Source organism: Grus americana, chromosome 13, assembly GCF_028858705.1.
Source record: "Grus americana isolate bGruAme1 chromosome 13, bGruAme1.mat, whole genome shotgun sequence".
In the NCBI taxonomy this organism is placed as follows: domain Eukaryota; kingdom Metazoa; phylum Chordata; class Aves; order Gruiformes; family Gruidae; genus Grus; species Grus americana.
The window spans coordinates 20,069-39,252 of record NC_072864.1 but is presented as its reverse complement, the minus strand read 5'-3'; the positions used below and the strand labels follow the sequence as shown (position 1 = coordinate 39,252).

The 19,184-nt window shown below is 44.1% G+C and overlaps 1 long non-coding RNA gene across 1 annotated transcript; it reads left to right on the top strand.

The window, feature by feature from the left end:
• Positions 1 to 9,356: 9,356 nt before the first annotated feature.
• LOC129212095 (uncharacterized) lies at positions 9,357 to 14,015 on the top strand. Its single transcript, XR_008579066.1, has 4 exons — positions 9,357 to 9,607; positions 11,004 to 11,102; positions 11,564 to 11,625; positions 13,536 to 14,015. It is a non-coding gene; the product is annotated as an uncharacterized LOC129212095 (long non-coding RNA).
• Positions 14,016 to 19,184: the final 5,169 nt, after the last annotated feature.

Sequence of the window (19,184 nt, the reverse complement as noted above, 5' to 3'; positions counted from 1 at the left end):
AAAGTTTGCAACCAGGTACTCGAATGCAACGTTGGCATGGAGTGCAAAAAGCAAGAGAGATGAAGAAACTGTGAGCGGAATCGCTGTGAAAACAGCTTATTAATGCCGCCCCGATCGTGTGTTCTAACGCTGCGGCACAGACTAGGCACGCACTTGCTCCTGCAGCGTGATTCATACCATTACCCTCTCTCTTCAGAACTACAAGTTGCTGTTAATGAAGGTAACTGAAAAATTTAAGGTGCCTTGGAAATCTGCATATTGATTATACTGCTGTATGGCAGTGATTCAAACAGGTCTGTAGCAGAGATAGACACTTGTGTACGGGGTTTTTGTTTGTTTGAGTTTTTTGTTTGTTTTTTTTTTTTTTTAACATAGCACGTCTCAGGATGGACAGTACATATTTGATCAATACCAGATAGTCCTGTTAGGGCTAATTGAAGAATGTTATGCTATTGCTTATTTAGGATGAGCACAAAAGCTCCTCAGTGCCACTACTGTGATCTGCTGTAGGAGGCGGACGTTCCTAGCGCTCTAGATGCTGGGAGGTGGGCCTGTCGACGCTGTGTCTCTTTGGGGGAGGTTCTCTAGGGCCACACCCATTACTTCTGGGGATTTTCCTAAGTGTTCTCAGAGCTATTGTGGGGCCTGCGGAGCCACATTTTTTTATCTTGGTTGCTTTTCCAGGGATTCAGAAGTTGTGCTGGCATCTCTAGTGCATTTATCAGTTCTTTGGGGGCCATTTGCTTACTCCGGTTATCTGGGGCTTCTTCCCTGTGTCAGGGAATTTTGGGGTGGGAGGGGTATCTGGGCTGTCGTCGGTAGTACAGGAGGTCTTTTGGGCTCCCCAGTACAAGAGAGGCACGGACATACTGGAGAGAGTCCAGTGAAGGACCACTGAGGTGACAAAGGAACTGGAGCATCTCTCACCTGAGAAAAGCCTAAGAGAGCTTGGGTGGGGGGGTGGGGGGTGGAGTGAGGGAGGGGGGAATGGGATATCTTATTGATGTATATAAATACCTGAAGGGAGGGTGCAAAGAACATGGAGCCAGGCTGTTTTCAGTGGTTCCCTGTGACAGGACAAGAGGCAGCTGGCAGAAACGGAAACACAGGAGGTTCCTTCTGAACATCAGGAAACACTTTTTTTACTGTGCGGATGACAGAGCACTGGCAGAGGTTGCCCAGAGAGGTTGTGGAGTCTTCCACCTTGGAGATATTCAAAAGCCATGTGGACACAGTCCTGGGCAGCTGGCGGTAGGTGGCCCTGCTTGAGCAGGGAGGGGTTGGGCCGGATGAGCTACAAGAGGTCCCTTCCCACCTCAACCGTTCTGCAATTCTGGAGTCATTACTGTCACATCCAGGGCCCTTAGCACAAGAAACTTGCCCCAGGCTTCAAGGCCATCCAGAGTGCCTGGTGCTTTACTCCATCCACAGTGCTCTTGAAGAAGAGGAGCAGGTAATTTTGCACTTATCAGGTCTTTTAGGGCTCAGTGGTCATGTTGGGGCAGGGTTGAGTGGTTGGGGGGTTTGGAGCGACAGTTTGAGAGGGCATCTGAAATGCCCTTGCAGGGTAGAGCGAGGCAGGAAAAGAGGTGGCTAGAGTTGGCGGGGGAGGGAGGACTGCCCTGGTTGAGGTGCTGTGTGCACGTGGGTGCCAGAACCTCAGCTGCTGTATGTGTGGCTGTCAGCGTTGCAGGAGCCATGGGGGTGATGGACTTTACTATGCCTCCCCCAGAAAGCTCTGGCTGAGGAAGTTATGCCGCTAGAGAGAAACTGCAGCCATCGGCGCTACTGGATGCCGATACTGACTGGCACAGGTGTCGTGCTGCGCTGTTGTTTCCCCTGCTACTTGCAATGGATCTGCAATGGCAGATTGCAGGGGCCTTACAGATCCCGCATATCCCTAAACCCTGCCCCAGACTCCCAGATGCTGCCCCAAAGCTGCCAGCAGCCCCCAAATGCTCCCAAACCCTTCCTCAAAGCTCCTGCTGACCCTCAAACACTCCTCAAAGACTCCCTGAGTCCCTCTTTCCATTCCTCTGTCTCCCCATGCCTCTTTTCTTCTTCTTCTCCTCCCCATCCCCTTTCTGGGTGCCTGTTCCTCTATCAAGCTGAAGGTCTGGCATTATTTGTGTTTTGTCAGGCCTTTGAGGTGCCAAGGGCTACTGGGGGCTCAGTGGAGTCGATCAGCAGTGAATGGAAGGTGCTGTTGATCTGCCTCATTCTGACTAATGACAGAGATTTTTGTTGCTGGGGCATGGGGCTGTCGATGTGCACTGGGGGAGCACCAGTAAGCCAAAATGCTATGGGGAGGGTGTGGTTGATAGTCAAGAGGTTCGTGGGGAAGGTGTCAGGAAGAAGGAGATCAGAGTCTCTGAGTACTCGGGTGTTAGGGCAGGTGCCCGTAGCAGGGTAGTCTGGAGTTGCTGTTATCGTCTGTCCTCCGCATTAGTGCGCGGGTTGTCGTCCACATAGGCTGTCATTGCCTCTTGCTCGACTGTGCCCAGACGGGGCTGTCACGTGGTGCAGCTTCTCTCATGAACGTGACACTGGCACGGAGCCCGATTTCCTGTTGGATCTGCCTTTGTGTAAACAGGTATCTTCCTTGCATCAGCCTCTTTCTGCTCCTCTTCCACCTCTCTGCAGCAGCAGCTTGCACTTCATTCAGCCTTCGGACACACCATTGAGTCACGGGGCTTTCTAGCAGGGTCTGTTTGACTTCCATAGGCTGTGTTAGGCAGCCTGTGGAAGTGAAACCTTGCTTCTCTCATTGTCCTGGCTGCATTCTGTTTCACATTAGCTTTGTCTCTCTAGTGCTTGGAGTTTTAGATGCTGCTTTCCAAATGGTTGGAGACCAAAAGATTCAGGTGCCATGGGTGTTGTGTGCCTGATGTTTCTGTCGGAGAAGGGCTAGAGCAGTGCTAAGCAAAGCAGCGCAGGCGGGGTGTGGGAGACAGAGGGCTGGTGTGCAGGCTGGCTTCCTTGCTCACGGGTGAATGAGAGGGGTGTTTCTGGTGGCAGCGCGCTGAGTAGGCAGTGCTCTCGGGCACGGCGGTGGATGGTTGCTTGAGAGTCTGAGAGGTCTTAGCTTTCCTTCTCTTGCCTGTGTTGAATAAGAAAGTGAATAGGTGAGAGGACTGCTTGTTCCCCCTTTTATGTGTTACGTGTTTTTTCACACCAAGACAAACAGTTCTAACATTGCAGTGTCTGTCTGCGCTGTGGTTTCCCTGAGGACTACCATCTGCCAAAGGCTGAAGACAGACGGGTGCCTGAGCGGTTAGGTAGGTTGGACTAGAAATGCTCACAATGTGGTTTAATAGGCTAAAAACATGTCTAGTTTACATCGTATTTCCCCGTCTGTAGTGTTTTGGACACTCTGCCGTCTTCTGGATAACCTGGATAACACGTTTGTCAGTACTGCACGTGAATTAGTGCTCACAGCGTGGCAGGTAGGTTCAGTGGAAGTGCAGCTTAGTACAACCCTATGTATCGCTTTTTGCCTGTGGTCACATTTGAACGGTGGCTAAAACCAAGCTTATAAACAGCAACTGTAAAGTGTTTGTGATGTGTCTTACAGTTCTGCTGCTCTCACAAATGAAGGGGAAGTGTTTTAAGCTGTGGGCAGACATTCCTTGGCTTCTCTGTACTGTTTTCCTGTTTGCATGTGCTTTGTTTTTTCTTGTGTAAGACTGACGGTTTGGAGGTTTTCTTGTGCAGTTTTTTGTTTAGAATTTCTTACTGAGCATTTTTCACTCAGGTGTTGTGGTTTTCTTGTTAAATTTTGTGGGAGTCGGTATTTATCGGTCAGGATTTGCAGCTTACATGTTTACTGCTCAGGGCATAGGTTTTAAAATCTAACCTCAGCCGTAAGTTGTAAAGCCCCAACAACCATCTGGGTTCTGAGATTTGCACTTATTCAGCTAGCGTTCAGGGTTTGCAGCTTACAGTTAAATAGGCAGGTCTAAGTCCTGAAATAATAAACATTGGGCTATTGATTCCAGAGAGAAAGGCACTCACACTCCACAAGGTATTCATTAAAATTCCATTTATTGAACTTAATGCCAGAAGGAAAAAGAGTTTAGTATGGATAGTTCTGTGACCATCAGATGCTGGGAACTCTGATTTGCACAGCACCAGAGGGACCTTCAATCAAGGCACGGCGTATCATGCAAATCCCCTCTGTAGGGAGGTTCCACCAATGTCTTGATCTTTAGAGCTCTGAGAGGATTTTCTTAGAAGAAAATAATTCTGTCCATCATTTCTGTCGTCAAACAAAAGGATGTTCACATGGGAGCCTTCAGCATCACTTTACAATAAAGACACGCAAATACTATAATCACCAGCGCCAAGTGGGAGCTGCCTACGGGCTCCTTTGTTACAGTTAGCCAAGTAAGTTTACTTGGTTAGCAAGGGATATGCGCAGCAGGGCACAACACAGGCTGGAAGGCGAAGCTAAACATGCAACACAGCACAGCTCAGGCCTGCACCTTCTCAGGTTAACTGTTACATGGATCGCTAGCTCCTCGATCGTACAATAGCCGTCTGGTTAGGATCTCTACAGTAATCTGCGCTCTGATGCGAGGTCTCCGTTTGATATGATGCAGGCATGACATGCTGAGCCAGACTGCTGGGGTGGCGGACAACCTGAGACCTGTGCGAGTTTCTTGCAGAGTCCTAGTCAAGGGGTAGGGCAGAGGAACAAACAGGTGAGGTTAGGGATCTTCCTCTCAAATACCAGAGCTGGATCCTATCTCCAAAGGAAAAAGCAAGAGGGGAGGCTCACAGCTGCTCACTGATTTGCTGCAGTGGGAGCTGACTCTTCCCCACCAGACTGATGAATGCTGCTCCAGTAATGACTCTTAAGGGGTCATAGGGGAAGGGTGAGCATACTGGCACTGAGCCCCCTTGCAGGTGTTGGGGGCATTAATTAATAATTGCTTTATTCTTTACACTTGTGGATGTTGGGCCTGCAGTCCCTTTACATTCAGTAGGAAGTGCCGGAGGACAGTACCCAAGGGAGGGAGGCTACCTGTTGCTTCTGAGGGAGTGGGAGCTGATCCTGAAGTCTCTTAGGCCATTTTTGGGTCACTGGGGGAGTCCCGGAGAACTCCAGCACTGCTCACAGGGCTGCTGTGGATTTATGGATATGCAGGGCTCGTGGTGGCATTTTCTATTATCCCAGGGGCAGCCAGGGCCCTCCCAGGGCTGCACGAAGTCCCCAGGCTGCTTGTGACTTTGCCTACAGCACCCTGAGATGTCCCCACTGTGTCTCAGGCAGAGGGCTGGGGCTTGTGTGGATGGTGCTGGGAGACAGGGATTCTGTGTGCCACTGAGCCTTCTGCTTTTGGCTGGCTGTGCCTCACAGAGTCATCAGTTTGCCCTGTCATCCTCTGGTGTTTTTCTTCTTTTCATTGCACTCCATAGCTCTCAGTTTGTTCTTTTTCCCTTAAAACTCATCCTTTTTCCTTTTTGTGCACCCCAGGGCTTTTCCTCTTTTTTTTTTTTTTTTTTTTTTAGCAGGCTGCTCTCGGGAGCTAGGGCACACTCTGCTGCCCTGGTAGCCCCAGCTGTTGGGGACTGATGGTGATGGTTCCTGTTCCTCACCAGCTACAGCTGTGGGTTGGAAGGCTGGGGACAGAAAGCCCCAGGTGCAGCCACTGGGGCTAATGGCGATGGCCCCTCTATGTCCAACGTGCTGTAGTTGAGCAGGGGCTGCACAGCTCGGGGTGGCTGCGCTGGAGTCTTTCTGGGACGATGGAGCCACTGCCAAGCATCGCCTGCTGGGACCAGGACTGTGACTGCAACTGCAGAGAAGGTGAGCTGGGACTGGGGGTTTGCGCTCAGGGCTGATGGGGTCCCTGCAACGGGGAATGTCCTGGGCAATGTGAAACAAATGGTGGGGAGGCCAGCACGCTGGGACAGGGGGAGCTGCGCTGGGGCTGTGAGGTGTTGCTGGGGCGAGGGGTAGCCTGGAGCTGTGAAAAGGGGAAGGTGGTGCACCGGGGCTCACCTATGACTGACCCCAGTTCAGCTCCTACTCTGTCCCAGACCCCCTCCTCGGAGGTGGGGGTCTGGTCACGTTGGATCCTGAAGTTTCAGAGGCCGGCATGCACCAGGCTGAACTCAACATCTGAGGTGGACGTCTGTGGGGGCTGGTGTGCTTTTCAGACCCCACGTGCCCTCTTTGCGTTCAGCTCTTCTTTGTATGCTGCTTTAGAATAGTTATTAACTAAATAATAATACAAAATAATGTTTATACAATGTACAGCTATGATGTTTAATAGTAATACTTAAGTTGTGATAGCAATTGATTTATGACCTTGCCAAAAGCCCAGACTATTGCAAACAGATGGAGCTTGTAAGGAGAAGGAGCTGAAAAACAAATGGAGTTTCAGTGCAGGGCTGGGGCCTTCAGTTAGCCAGAACTGTAGCAAGCAGGAGCATGTGTTAGTCGGAGCCAAAATTACCTGCAGCTGTAACGAGCAGGAGATGCAGTTAGCTGGAGTGTCTGTTCACTGGAGCATGTGTTGGCTGGACTGCACTCCCAGCACGGCTGAAGAGTGGTCAGGCACAGGCAGGGCTGTCCCCAGCAAGGACCTCTGAGCAGCGGGGAGGTGAGTTGCCCTTCTGCCAGCAGGAAGCCTGGCCTCTTCCTTGGGGATTAAATCTGTGCCACGTGCCTCTCTCTGCGTGGAGGGTCTTTCCTGGTACTGTTTCTGAGGGCAGGAGTGAGGTGGGGGGTCCCTCTGTTACCAAAAAACCAGAAAAGAACTCCTTAACTCTAATGTAGTATTAAAGAGCAGGCATTCGCTCCGCCTATCGTGCATACCCTTTACATACCTTGAAGACGAGAATATGCATGCATTTTCCAAGAAGTCTCCGCCTATCTACTACATTTACATAATGCTGGCATTGCAAAACTACGCTACGCATGGGCGGGGGTCTCGGGTGGTTGTTGTCGGTCGTTTGGGGGGTTAGCCCCCCACTCCTTTTTCCCTTTTATGGTCACGAGTCTCGAGGACAATTTCTTCTCCTTGGATGTTTCCCAACTCTGTTGTCCGGCCAAGCTGTTCTTCCTTATCGACCCTGTTTGGGCAATCCCACTGGGATGTTTCTATTCTCAAGGTTAGGATATCTTCTTTGTAGACATCAATCGCTCATAGGACTTGTTAAATTCAAAGCTAATCATTGTTTGGTAAATGAATTTCTCAACACCTCGGCTCTCCAGGGGCAGCCCCACTGTGAGTGGGCACAGGCGAGGCGGCGTCATCTCCTCGGTACCTGGCGAAGGGGAGAGAAACAGGCCAGTCAGAGCTCCTGGGGCCCATGGCCTGGCCCTGCGCGGCCTCTGGCAGAATCCTCCCCTGTCTTTTCACCATTGGCCGGGTGTGACAAAGGGGTTCATTTTTTGCCTCCTGTTTTCCCAGTGTCACCTTCTGCATCGCTTGAAGAAAATCCTGCATGGATTATTTCACCTAGTGCTCAGGTAATAGCACACAGGGGGCCGGGGGAGCGGGGATCAACAATTGCAAGTTGAAGGACACTACAGATACTCCACGTGAAACCCACAGAAAAGGCAAATTTGCTGCCAGTGCAGAAAAGCTGATGAAAAATTGCAGTTAACAGAGCACGTCTCATTCCTGAATTGCTCCCTTGGTAGTTAGAAATGTTTTCAGGTAAAAGAATGAACTTTCATCTATGATCAATTAACAGCTGCCTGTTACCTTCTTTAGGGTCAAGTGTTTCTCTTCTGTTTGTTCATACTAATTTTACGGGCAAGTTGGAAATAGCCTTTTATTTTATATGCATAACTAAAATTTTAGTAATATGTGGTGTCAATATTGTTAATTTTTGAGTATCTAGATGCCAGTAGAAATGTAATGAATGAAATGTGATGGAAACTGATATTTAAACTTGAATTTTTTTTTAAATTTCATTACAATGTTGATGGCATGTTGTCCCGTGGCTCAATCCACGTTTTGTTTTGTGGAGCCTTCAATCTAGGACATAAAAGTCATACATAAGTTACATAAAAGTTTGTCCTTCCAAAAAAGGACTCGTCGTTCACAGGATTGAGGTGTGTAGACTTGCAGAATCTCTTAAGTACACAATCAGAATTAAAGCCAAATTTCACTTAATGTTGCTGCTGTTTGTCTTCACTTTCATTAATTTCCCCACCGCTCCAGCATGGTTGGTAGCGCCGAATCATTATTTTTTTCCAGTCTCTAACACATTTTTCCCCAAGGAGATGCTACATTTAAAAGTTAATTAGTTTCCTCACAAGTGTGTGTGTCAATAAATTGAGTTACGATTATTAAAACCACAAAAATTACACCAGTCTTAAAGATCTGGACTATTTCTGAACATGTATTTGTCACATGCACGTGTCCTTTGAATACAGATCATCTGCACTTCATGCTCTGACAAGACAATATGCTGAGACAGGGATGAGTTCCGAAGGTGGGCGGGGGAGGGAAGGGGGAAGAGATACAAGGCCATGGTGGTTTTTGGTTGGGGGGGGGGGGGGTGTGCGTGGTTTGTTTTCTGAGGGTTTTTTTGTTGTGGGTTCTTTTTTTAAAAAAAAAAAAAAAAAGTGCAATGTTGACTGGTGTCAGCCTGCAGAGCTCGCTTGCTGTGTGACTTCTCCTTTCCTTCTTTCACTCCTCTTTCATGGCTGTAATTGTCATCTGGATAACTTTAGAAGAGCAATTAAGTTACTTGCCCATGTAAATGTGCTGGTAAGGTAAATGTTGGAAGCAGTAGTGAATAACTTGGCTACAAGTAGATTTTCTGAAGGAAGAACAACAGGAAGCAAATGGCAAGTTAACAAAAATTTGTGTGTGTGTCAAACTGTCCTAGTTTCAGCTGGGATAGTTAATTTTCTTCCTAGTAGCAGGTATAGTGCTGTGTTTTGGATTTAGTATGAAAATGACATTGACAACGCACTAAGTTTTAGTTGTTGCTAAGCACTGTTTACAACTGAGGACTTTTCCGCTACGCAGGCCCTGCCAGTGAGGAGACATGAGCCTTCCCCAGGAAGCGCCCAAGAAGCTGGATGGGGGCGCAGCAAGGACAGCTGACCCAAAGTGGCCGAAGAGATATTCCAGACCATATGACTTTATGCTCAGTATATTAGCTGGGGGGAGTTGGCCAGTTTCTGGGGCTCGCGAACTAGCTGGGCATCGGTCAGCAGTTCACAGAATCATAGAATGGTTTGGGTTGGAAGGCACCTCAAAGATGATCTAGTTCCAACCCCCCTGCCGTGGGCAGGGACACCCTCCGCTAGAACAGGTTGCCCAAAGCCTCATCCAACCTGGCCTTAAATGCTTCTAGGGACGGGGCCTCCACAACCTCTCTGAGCAATCTGTTCCAGTGCCTCACCACTCTTAACAGGAAAGAATTTCTTCCTAATATCTAATCTAAATCTACCCTCTTTTAGCTTAAACCCATTTCCCCTTGTCCTGTCACTACACTCCCTGATAAACAGTCCCTCCCCCTCTTTCCCGTAGGCCCTCTTTAGGTACTGGAAGGCTGCAATTAGGTCTCCCGGGAGCCTTCTCTTCTCCAGGCTGAACGATCCCAACTCTCTCAGCCTGTCCTCATAGGAGAGGTGAGCAATTGTGCCATGCATCGTTTGTTTTGTATACTCTTTTATCATCATTATTTTCCCTTCTGTCCTGTTAAACTTTTTATCTCTATGAGTTTTACCTTTTTTTTTTTTTTTTTTTAATATTCTCTTCCCCTATCCCACTTGGGGAGAGGGGAGCGGGGGAAGCGAGGGAATGGCTGTGTGGTTGTTTTAGCTGCTTGCTAGGTTAAACCAAAACATACACACATCGAAGTTCTATTGCCAAATGTTGTTTGGCAATATGTTCCAAATGGTTATTTTTGGTAAACATAAATTTTCAGGAAATTCAGGGTTGTGTGTAGCAAAACATGTGTCTCTGTTTATGTGTCCTGATACATAAATAGCATCAGTCAATAGCATGTCCAGTGGCAGGGCTGTTGTTCCCTACTCTCAACATTGCCACAGCAGTGCTGTGATATTTAGACCTAACCGATGGGTTTAGGAATAGAAGGAGAATGCCTGTTTTCTCTAGGAGCTATGAATGCTGATGCTTTTCTCTGTCTGCTACTTCCCTGTGTGCGTGATGAAGCTGTTTTATTTTTTTCCCTTGTTCCTGGTCTAAATATTTCTGAAGCTGTTTCTGCTATGTATTTGCAAATTGTCTTACTACATTTTTGTAGAATTCTAGTTCTGGATTGTTTCTCAAGTGGCAGAGTGTCAAGATACGGTTTTCAGTTTAAAGCTTCAGAAACTACATTCGTTGACATCAGTAAACTCGCAGTGTAGGTGAAACTAATCTTGCACGTGCTGCTATGTTCACAGGGATGCTCAGTGGCTCCTCATCAAAACAGCAAGTTGCGTGCGAACATCTGTAGGGTTGTGCTCTGGGTCTGAGACCGTGACGGTTTTTTGCCATTGGAAGATGGAATAGACCGTGTGCCTGTTAAATCTAAGGACAGCAAAAGCTGGGAGGGGGACCCTAAGCAAGTTTGGTGGTACAGCTGCAGTTTTAAAAGATCTTGACTGTTTGGAGAAATAGCATGAAAAAAATCCTAACTTTTTTGCAAGGAGGCAGTTCACAAGGACAGATGGGTTGTCGTACTCTTTAACAAAAATATTCAACTTGGGATGTATAGGGTGAGGAAATCTTGGCTATATGTAGACCTGAGAAAATGTATGTAGGTATCTGTGTCTGTCATCTCTGTGTATCTAGGAAAGCGAGCTCTAGTGAAACTAAAGCTGCCAATGAGTCAAAAAAAAGCACGGTTGTCTAAAAAAATGCAAAAACTCTAGTGGCCTGTGTCAACAACCGTACCAAAGATGATGCACAATACTTTTTCCTCCGCTCAGTTGTAGTCTTCATAAACCTTCACAAAAAAAAGGAGACAGCTTTAGATTCCTACCCAGCTTTATGATAAATGGTTTTTTCCTCTCTCAGCTGAATGTCAACTGCCACCATTTCACCGTGGCAGCCCTTTCTTCTGCCAAGAAAGTACAAGTCAGATGGAAAGGATCCATAATGGTCTGCAAGTACAGGGTATGTCTACAATGTGTGTCTGCGTTTTTCCTAAGGTACTTGTAGTATGGACTTTAAAGTTATCTTTAAGAACGTGCCAATTCTCCTTCTGTAGTTTTTGTATGAAATATTTTAACACAAATACTAAAAATAAAATAAGGTCTGTTCTGGAGCGTGTTACACCTATGCAAAGCGTATTCCCTCTGTTCATTTTCTCTTCCTGAAAGCATAATCTTCTGTTTCTGTGTGCTTACTATTAAATGATACTGTGAAAAGAATTTTGTACTAAAAGAGGAACGAAACCATTCAGATGTTCATGATAAAAGCTTTATGCTTTTTTAGTCAATAAGTTTTTAAAATATCTTATAGTAGTTCCAGAAAACCTTACTGAGATACTAGCATCTGTACTAAAACCAATCAAGATCGAAGAAGAGACACGGACAAAATAGGACAAATCAGCGTCAGTTCTGCATGTTTTCCAGGCTTTCCCAAGAAGCATTAGCACCCTTGTAACTAGTGACAGCGAGTCCTGATGTGTTTTTTGGTGAGTTATTGCTTCATTAGTGTCCTTTTTCCTTAACCTGCAGTGTGTAATTTTTTACTTCAGTTGGAAAGAGATTTTCCAGAATGGAGATCTTTCTCATTCAAAGAAGTTGCATTTTATGAACTTCCCATTAGAGCGGATCTTCAGAGACAATGTACTTGGCAGTAGAAGTCATCCATCAGCAACAAGACTTTTCACTCTTTTTTTTTTTTTTTTTTTTTTAAAAAGTCATTTTCCTTCCAAAGACCCAAGCACAGCACGTCTTCCAAAAGTTCATGGCATCACTGGACTTTGTATTCTCAGTTGTAATAGTTGAGATATAAAACCATGTTCCTCTGCATGCTTCGGTACAGGCAAAAGCATTAACAAATCTGCCAGTCCTTTTTCGTAGCCTTATGTATTGCAGCACTGGTTTGGTTTTGGTGGAGTTTTTTGTCCAAAAGTAAAACCATACGGGGGATCTCTTATCTCTCTGATTTTTCTATCATAAATGAAACTTTAAAAAAAAAGTTTAAATTGTATAATTTACAAACTAACTTGCATTGTTTAAACCCTAACTGCCAAATAGCTGTAGCCTACAATTTATTAGGTGTATTTAAGCAGTTAGGTATTTGTTCTAAATGTTTAAAAAGAGAGGCAAGTGAATGTTAGAATCTTTTTTTCCCCCAATATTTTGACGGCGTGCTCTTAAATACTTTATTTCTGTCTCGCTTTCAATGGCGTGTTTCCCTGGCAGTTCAGTAGCATCTCTCTTGGGCAGTGCAGCTGGCCAGACATCCCTCCTAATTACGGAACACAAAAAACACCTCCTAGTCAAATTATAACTGTGTATTTTGGTGTGCTGGTTTTGGCTGGGATAGAGTTAATTTTCTTCACAGTAGCTAGTATGGGGCTACGTTCTGGATTTGTGCTGAAAACAGTGTTGATAATATAGAGATATTTTCATTACTGTTGAGCAGTGCTTACAGAGAGTTAAAGCCTTTTCTGCTTCTCACGCCACCCCAGCAGCAAGTAGGCTGGGGTGTGTACAAAGTTGGGAGGGGATGCAGCTGGGACAGCTGACCTCACCTGACCAAAGGGATATCCCATATCATATCATGTCATACTCAGCATATAAAGCTGGGACAGGATGAGAAAGAGGGGGATGCTCAGAGTTAGAGTGTTTGTCTTCCCAAGTAACCATTACATGAGATTGCTGAACACCTGCCCGCTGATGAGAGGTGGTGCATGAATTCCTTGCTTTGCTTGTGCATGTAGATTTTGCCTAACCTATTAAACTGTCTTTATTTCAACCCCTGAGTTTTCTCACTTTTACTCATTGCTTCTCTTCCCTCATCCCACTGCGGGGGGGGGGGGGGGGGGGGGGCAAGGGGCAGGCAGGGAGCAAGCAGCAAGCAAGCGGCTGTGCAGTGCTTAGTTGCCAGCTGGAGTTAAATGGTGACATTTGAAGATGGATAATTTAATGGTATCAATTCACAGCCATGCAAGTTAAATTAATGCAAAAGGACAATAACATACTTTAATACTGTAAGTATTTTTAATATAAACATACATACACCATTTTAGTATAAAGTGAATTACTGAAACTTGTTCTGTATTCTGTATCACGGTACAACATCGTCTTGCAGCCTCACAGACTTATCTCCATGCAGCAGTGCTGTAAGTAAGGGACAAGCCTTACAACAAGGCTCACCAGCAAGAGTGTTTACTTTTATGCTAAGAATGTCTTCAAAATCATATCAATTAGTCTTAATACTGTTTTTAAGTGTTCAAATCACTGGCTTTGAAAGGATGAGTATTTGAGCTGACCTCTTTACGTAGACTCCTCCTGCTCAATGACTATCCTTTACTTTCTTCTGTGCTATTTGTTTAAATATGCCGAATTACAATTTGGGATTTTTGTTTTTCAGATGTCTTCTTGTAAGCATCTCGTGATGCTCAGTAGATATTCCCCAGGGCGGGTTTGCCTGCCAGTCGTTAGGCATACTGGCAAGTAAGGTGCCGGCCCCATGCCCAGAGGCTCCGGGCTCTGTCTGCAGCGGCGCCCCGCCGTGTGGCAGCGAGGGCTGTCTGCTCGGGAGAGTCCGGCGCCCCCCGCAGTACCCACGTTTGGGGGCGGCAGCAAAACAGCGTCCCGATCGTCAGTTCTACGAGAAACGCCTTAAAAAGGTTCGGTTTGTGAAACGCCGGGATTTTTCCACCTGTGATCGCTGCCTGAAGGCTGTTAAAGAGTAATACATTGATCGTCTCTCTCTCTCTGTGTCATTTACTTTGCTCACTACAGTTGTTATTCGTGAAAGCACCCAGCCTTTTATAGAGGGCAAACACGGACTTTTTAAAAGCTTTTAGCGACTCCACAGAATTGCCTTTGCTTTTGATAGCTTGCCAGATTCTTCAAACCACGCTGCAAGAAACATTCTACCTTCAAGGCAGAACCTTTTGCTCCCCCAGGCAAATCTGCCTTTCACTATTTTTTTTTTAAATAAAACATAAGTGGTAAAACACTGTCCCTTACCTTGTCACTTTAAAAATTATCTATGTCTCCTTTTATGAACCTGCCAGTCCCTATTTTTAATTGTTCTTTGTTGGTCATGTATGCCATTGCTTTTAAAATATTTTAGTTCGCTGTCCCTAAATTTTAATTTTTTTCCTTTTTTCCCCCATTCGCTCTTGCTCTTAAGATGTTCATTGTCTACTCTCCCATTTGCTGTGTTTAGTTTTTAATTTTATTCTTCTTTCATTAGTGCTGACACTTTTTACATTTTCTTTCAATGTCTCCATTTTAATTAATTGTCCTTATTTGTAAATGTTTTTCCTTTATTTCCCTAATCTCTCGCTTATTAAATCTTTCATCAGTGTACCTTTTCCCCCGTTCGCTGTCTTTATTTCTGAAGTATTTCTAATCTTTCCTTAGTGCCCTCACTTTGTAAATTTTCTTTCTATGTCTCCATTCTTTGGCTTTTAAAAATTTCTACTTTTATCCTGTTTGCTGTCTTTATTTTAAAATTACTTTTTGTTTTTTATTAGTGCCATTGCTTTTAAATTTTTTCTACTTCTGTTTTAAATGTCACCACTATTTAATTTTTCTGTTTCCTCAATCCCATTTGCTTCCTAAATTTTCTGTCTACTTTTATTGTTTGCTGTCTTTACTTTTTAATCATTTCCTGTCTTTCCTTAGTGCCATCACTTTTAAAATTTTCTTTCTACATCTGTTTTAGTATGCCATCGCTGTTTTTTAATGTTTCTGTTTATTTGCCTACTGCCTATTGCTTTTTAAATGTTCTTACTATGCCTACTTTTATTCCCTTCCCTGTCTTTTAAAAAATATTTCTTGTCTTTTCTTAGTGCTTTTGTTTTTTAAATTTTCTTTCCATGTCTGTTTTAGTTCACTGTTGCTATTTTTTAATTTTTTCCTTATTTCCTTAATCACCGATGCTTTTAGGATTTTCTGTCTACATTTATCCCCACCACAGTCTTTATTTTGCTGTCTTTATTTTTAATTATTTCTTGTCTTTCCTTTGTGCCCTCACTTTTTAGATTTTCTTTGTACATCTGTTTTACTCTCCCTATTTCATATTTTTTTCCTTATTTCTTTAATCCCTGGTGCTTTTAAAATTTTGTCTCATTTGCCATCTTTATTTCCCTACCCTTATTTTTTAATTATTTCTTGTCTTTCCTTAGGGCCCTCGCTTTTTAAATTTTCTATCTACATCTCTATTTCAGTTCGCCATCATTTCCTTAATCACTGTTGCTTTTAAAATTTTCTGTCTACTTTTATTCTGTTAGCTGTCTTTGTTTTGTAATTATTTCTTGCCTTTTCTTAGTGCCCTCCTTTTTAAATTTTCTTTCTCCAACTCTCTTATTTTGCTGTCCCTGCTTTATATTTTATTCCTTTATTTTACTAATGCCTATCACTTTTAAAATGTTCTTTCTATGCCTGCTTTTTCCCCTTCAATGTCTTTTTCTCGTCCCTCCTTAGTACTGTACCTTTTTAATTTTTTAAATTTTTTCCTACTTCATTTTAGTTCAGTGTCACCATTATTTAATTTTTCCTTATTTCCTTATTCATATTTGTTTCTAAAATTTTCTGTCTACTGCTGTTTGCTGTCTTTATTTTTTAATTATTTCTTGGCTTTCCTCAGTGCCATCCCTTTTAAAATTTTCTTTCTACATCTATGTTTTAGTTCGCAGTCCTTATTTTTTAATTTTTTCCCTTTATTTCTGTAATCCCCATTTTTAAAATTTTCTACTTTTATCCTACTCGCTGTCTTTATTCTGTCTTTTCATTACTTCTTGTCTTTCCTTACTGCCGTCACTTTTTTAGATTTTCTTTCTGCATCTCTGTTTTAGTTTACTGTCCCTATTTCATATTTTTCCTTATTTCTTTAATCTGTTGCTCTTAAAATTTTCTACCTTTATGCCATTCGCTGTCTCGATTTTTTAAAATTATTTATCTTTCCTTAGTGCCCTTGCTTTAATTTTTCTTTCTACATCTCTAAATTTTGTCAAGCTCCTTACCTCTATTTTTAATTCTTTCCTGTACCCCCCGCTTTAGATATTTACTTTGTCTATCTCCACCTATTTAGTTCGCTATCCCTATTTTTCTTTTTTCTTTACTTTTCCTAGTGCTTGTTGCTTTTAAAACATTCTATGTCTACTTTTATGCCATTTGATGTCGTTAGTTTTGAATTATTTCTCGTCCTACCTTTTGCTGCCTTTTTACAAATTTTCTTTCTACATGTCCATTCTAGTTCGCTGTCCCTATTTTTTTCATCTTATCTCTTAATCCCTTGGCAATTAATATTTTTCTCCTATGTCTGTTTTTATCTACTTTGGTGTCCCTATTTTAATTTTTTTCCTCTCTGTCCTGTACCTCATTGCTTTTTAAACTTTCTTTCCATGATCACTTCTACCAACAGGCCTATCCTTATTTTTTATTTCTTTCCTGTTTGTCCTGTAACGTCACTTTTAAATTTTCTTTCTATGTCTGCTTTTATCCAGGTCACTGTATTTGTTATTATTTCTTGCCTTTCCTTAGTGCCCTCGCTTTTTATATTTTCTGTCTATGTCTTCGTCTAATTCGCTGACCCTATTTTTTAACTCATTCCTCTCAATCCCTCGGTTTTTCAAATTTTGTTTCTCTGTCAACTTTTATCGAGCTCCTTATCCTTATATTTTATGTCTTTCCTGTCTGTCACGTACCCTGTCACTTTTGACATGTACTTGTTAGGTCTACTTTTATCTAGTTCCTTGTCTTTATTTTTTAATCTTTCCTTCTTAACCCCATGACTTTTAAAATTTACTTTCTATGTTTCTGTTTAGTTAGCTCTCCTTATTTTAAAATTTTTTCTTTACTTTCCTTATCCCCATTGCTTTTCATACTTTCTATGTCTCCTTTTATCCAGTTCACTGTCTGTATTTTTTAAGTCTTTTTATTGTCTGTCCTTTACATCTTTGCTTTTAAAATTTTATTTCTGTCTGCATTTTACTTTGCTACCATTTTTCAAATTCTTTCCCCTTATTTTCTTAATCCATTTTTACCATGCCCTTTCTAGGTCTGCTTTTATCCCGTTCAGGCTTCATTTTTAATTTTTTTCTTGCCTTTCCTTAGAAAGAAAATTTTAAGACTGATGGCACTGTTATCAAGCTCCCATCCCTGTTTTTTAATTCTTTCCTGTCTGTCACTTACGATGCGCTTCCGCGCTTCGCTTTTTAAATTTTCTTTCTATGCCTACTTTTATGTAGTTCACTGTCCCTATTTTTCAGGTTTTTACTCTCATCATTCTTTTCATTTTGAAATTTTGTTTTTCAGTGTACTTTCATCTCATTTTCTGTCCTTAATTTATTTTCTCTCCCTATTTTTTAATTTTTTCCTCCTCTGCCTCATGTCCTTTTCTTTTTCCAGTTTTCATTCCGTATTTGCTTTTATCAAGACGTCTATCCCTATTTTTCAGTTTTCTTGTCACGTACCCTGTGCTTTTTAAATTTTCTTAGTGCCTTTTGGGGGTTTTTTTTGTCTTCTCTCGGTTCATCTCAAGGCTTTATAGGGTCACCTCCGCATGCTTTTATCTCCAGAGCGCAATCGGTACCCTTCTCATTTGTCAGAACATCTCCTCAGGCCATCCCTCTTCCTCAGAGCAGTCTTTTTGTGCTCACCTCCCATCAGTCAGCATCTCCTCAACGACATCTGTGCTCTGTTCAAATCCTGTCCCGAGTACCTTTGTGTCCTCCATCCTTCTTTTGTGTCTCCAACCACCTCAGCACGCCTCTATTTCCATCATGAAGCTTCCTGCGAGCGACCTTGTGTTCCATGGCCATCCTTTAGCTCTGCAGCAGGCTTTGTATCTTTCTTACTCAAAGACAACTCCTTCTCAGGCCATCATCATGCTCCAGAGCACCCTAACCTCCCCCTTTGCCATGTCGGATGCCTCCGTTCGGTCCCCGCTCTGCCGAGGACATCTGCGCTCTGTTCAGATCCCCTCCCGAGTACCTCATTGCGTCACCAATCCTTTGTTTGTCTCTATGTCCATCTTCCGACCCCCCCCGTAGCCCTTTCATTCCTGTCACAACGATGCCTGAGGCTGTCCTCTTACCCCATGGCACCCTTCGAGCTCTGTGGTCCTCTTTGTATCTCTCTTATGCAGACGGAACCCTTCCTCAGGCTTTCTTTGTGCCCGAGAGCTCTCTTACCTTATTTGCTCCCATCTAGGATGTCTCCATTCAGTTGCTTGTCCCCCAAGGACATCTGTACATTGCTGGGGCGCCTTCCTGAGTTTTGCACTGTGTCCCAGAGCTGCCTTCTGTCTCTCTTTCACTCTCAGCACTCTTCTCCCATCATTGTGTCTATCCTTGTGCCCCACGGTCCTCTTTTGGCTCAGTAGTGCGCTTTGTGCCCTTCTCCCTCCCCGAGAACCTTTTCTGATGCCATCTTTCATCTCCAGATCACTCGTGTTGTCCTCTGTGCTACCTAGGATACCTCTGTTCAGTCCCTGGTCCCCTGAGGACATCTGTAGTCCATTCAGATCCCCCCGGACTATGTCATCAGGTACTCGAGCCTTCATTTGTCTGTCCTTCTCAGAACCCCTCTGCTACCATCACCATGCCTCTCAAGGTCTTAGATGTTCCTTGCAGCACACTTTTAGCTCCGTAAGCCCCCTTTGGACTCATTTTGTTGCAACTGCGCCTCTCAAGATCCCCGTTCCCAAAAGAGAGCATTGTTTTTCTTCTCTACGCCATCTAGGATGCCTCCTGAGACCTTCCTTGCGCTCCACAGCATTTTCCTCGCACTTTACCTCCCTTTCCATCTCTCTTATCCATCTGAGCTTTTCACGATCTCTCTGCTCCTGGGCACCGTGCCTCCCGAGACCTTCTCAGTGTCCTACAGCCCTGTTTTAGCTCTGTTGTGGACTTTGATCCTCTCTCGTTCTCTCAGAAACCCGTCCACGTGTTTGTCTGCGCCTCAGAGTGCTCTTATCGTCCGTCCTCTCTGCTGTCTTGGGCGCCTCCATTTGGTCCCTGCCTTCCCGAGAACATCTGTACTCTGTTCAGATCCCCTCTGG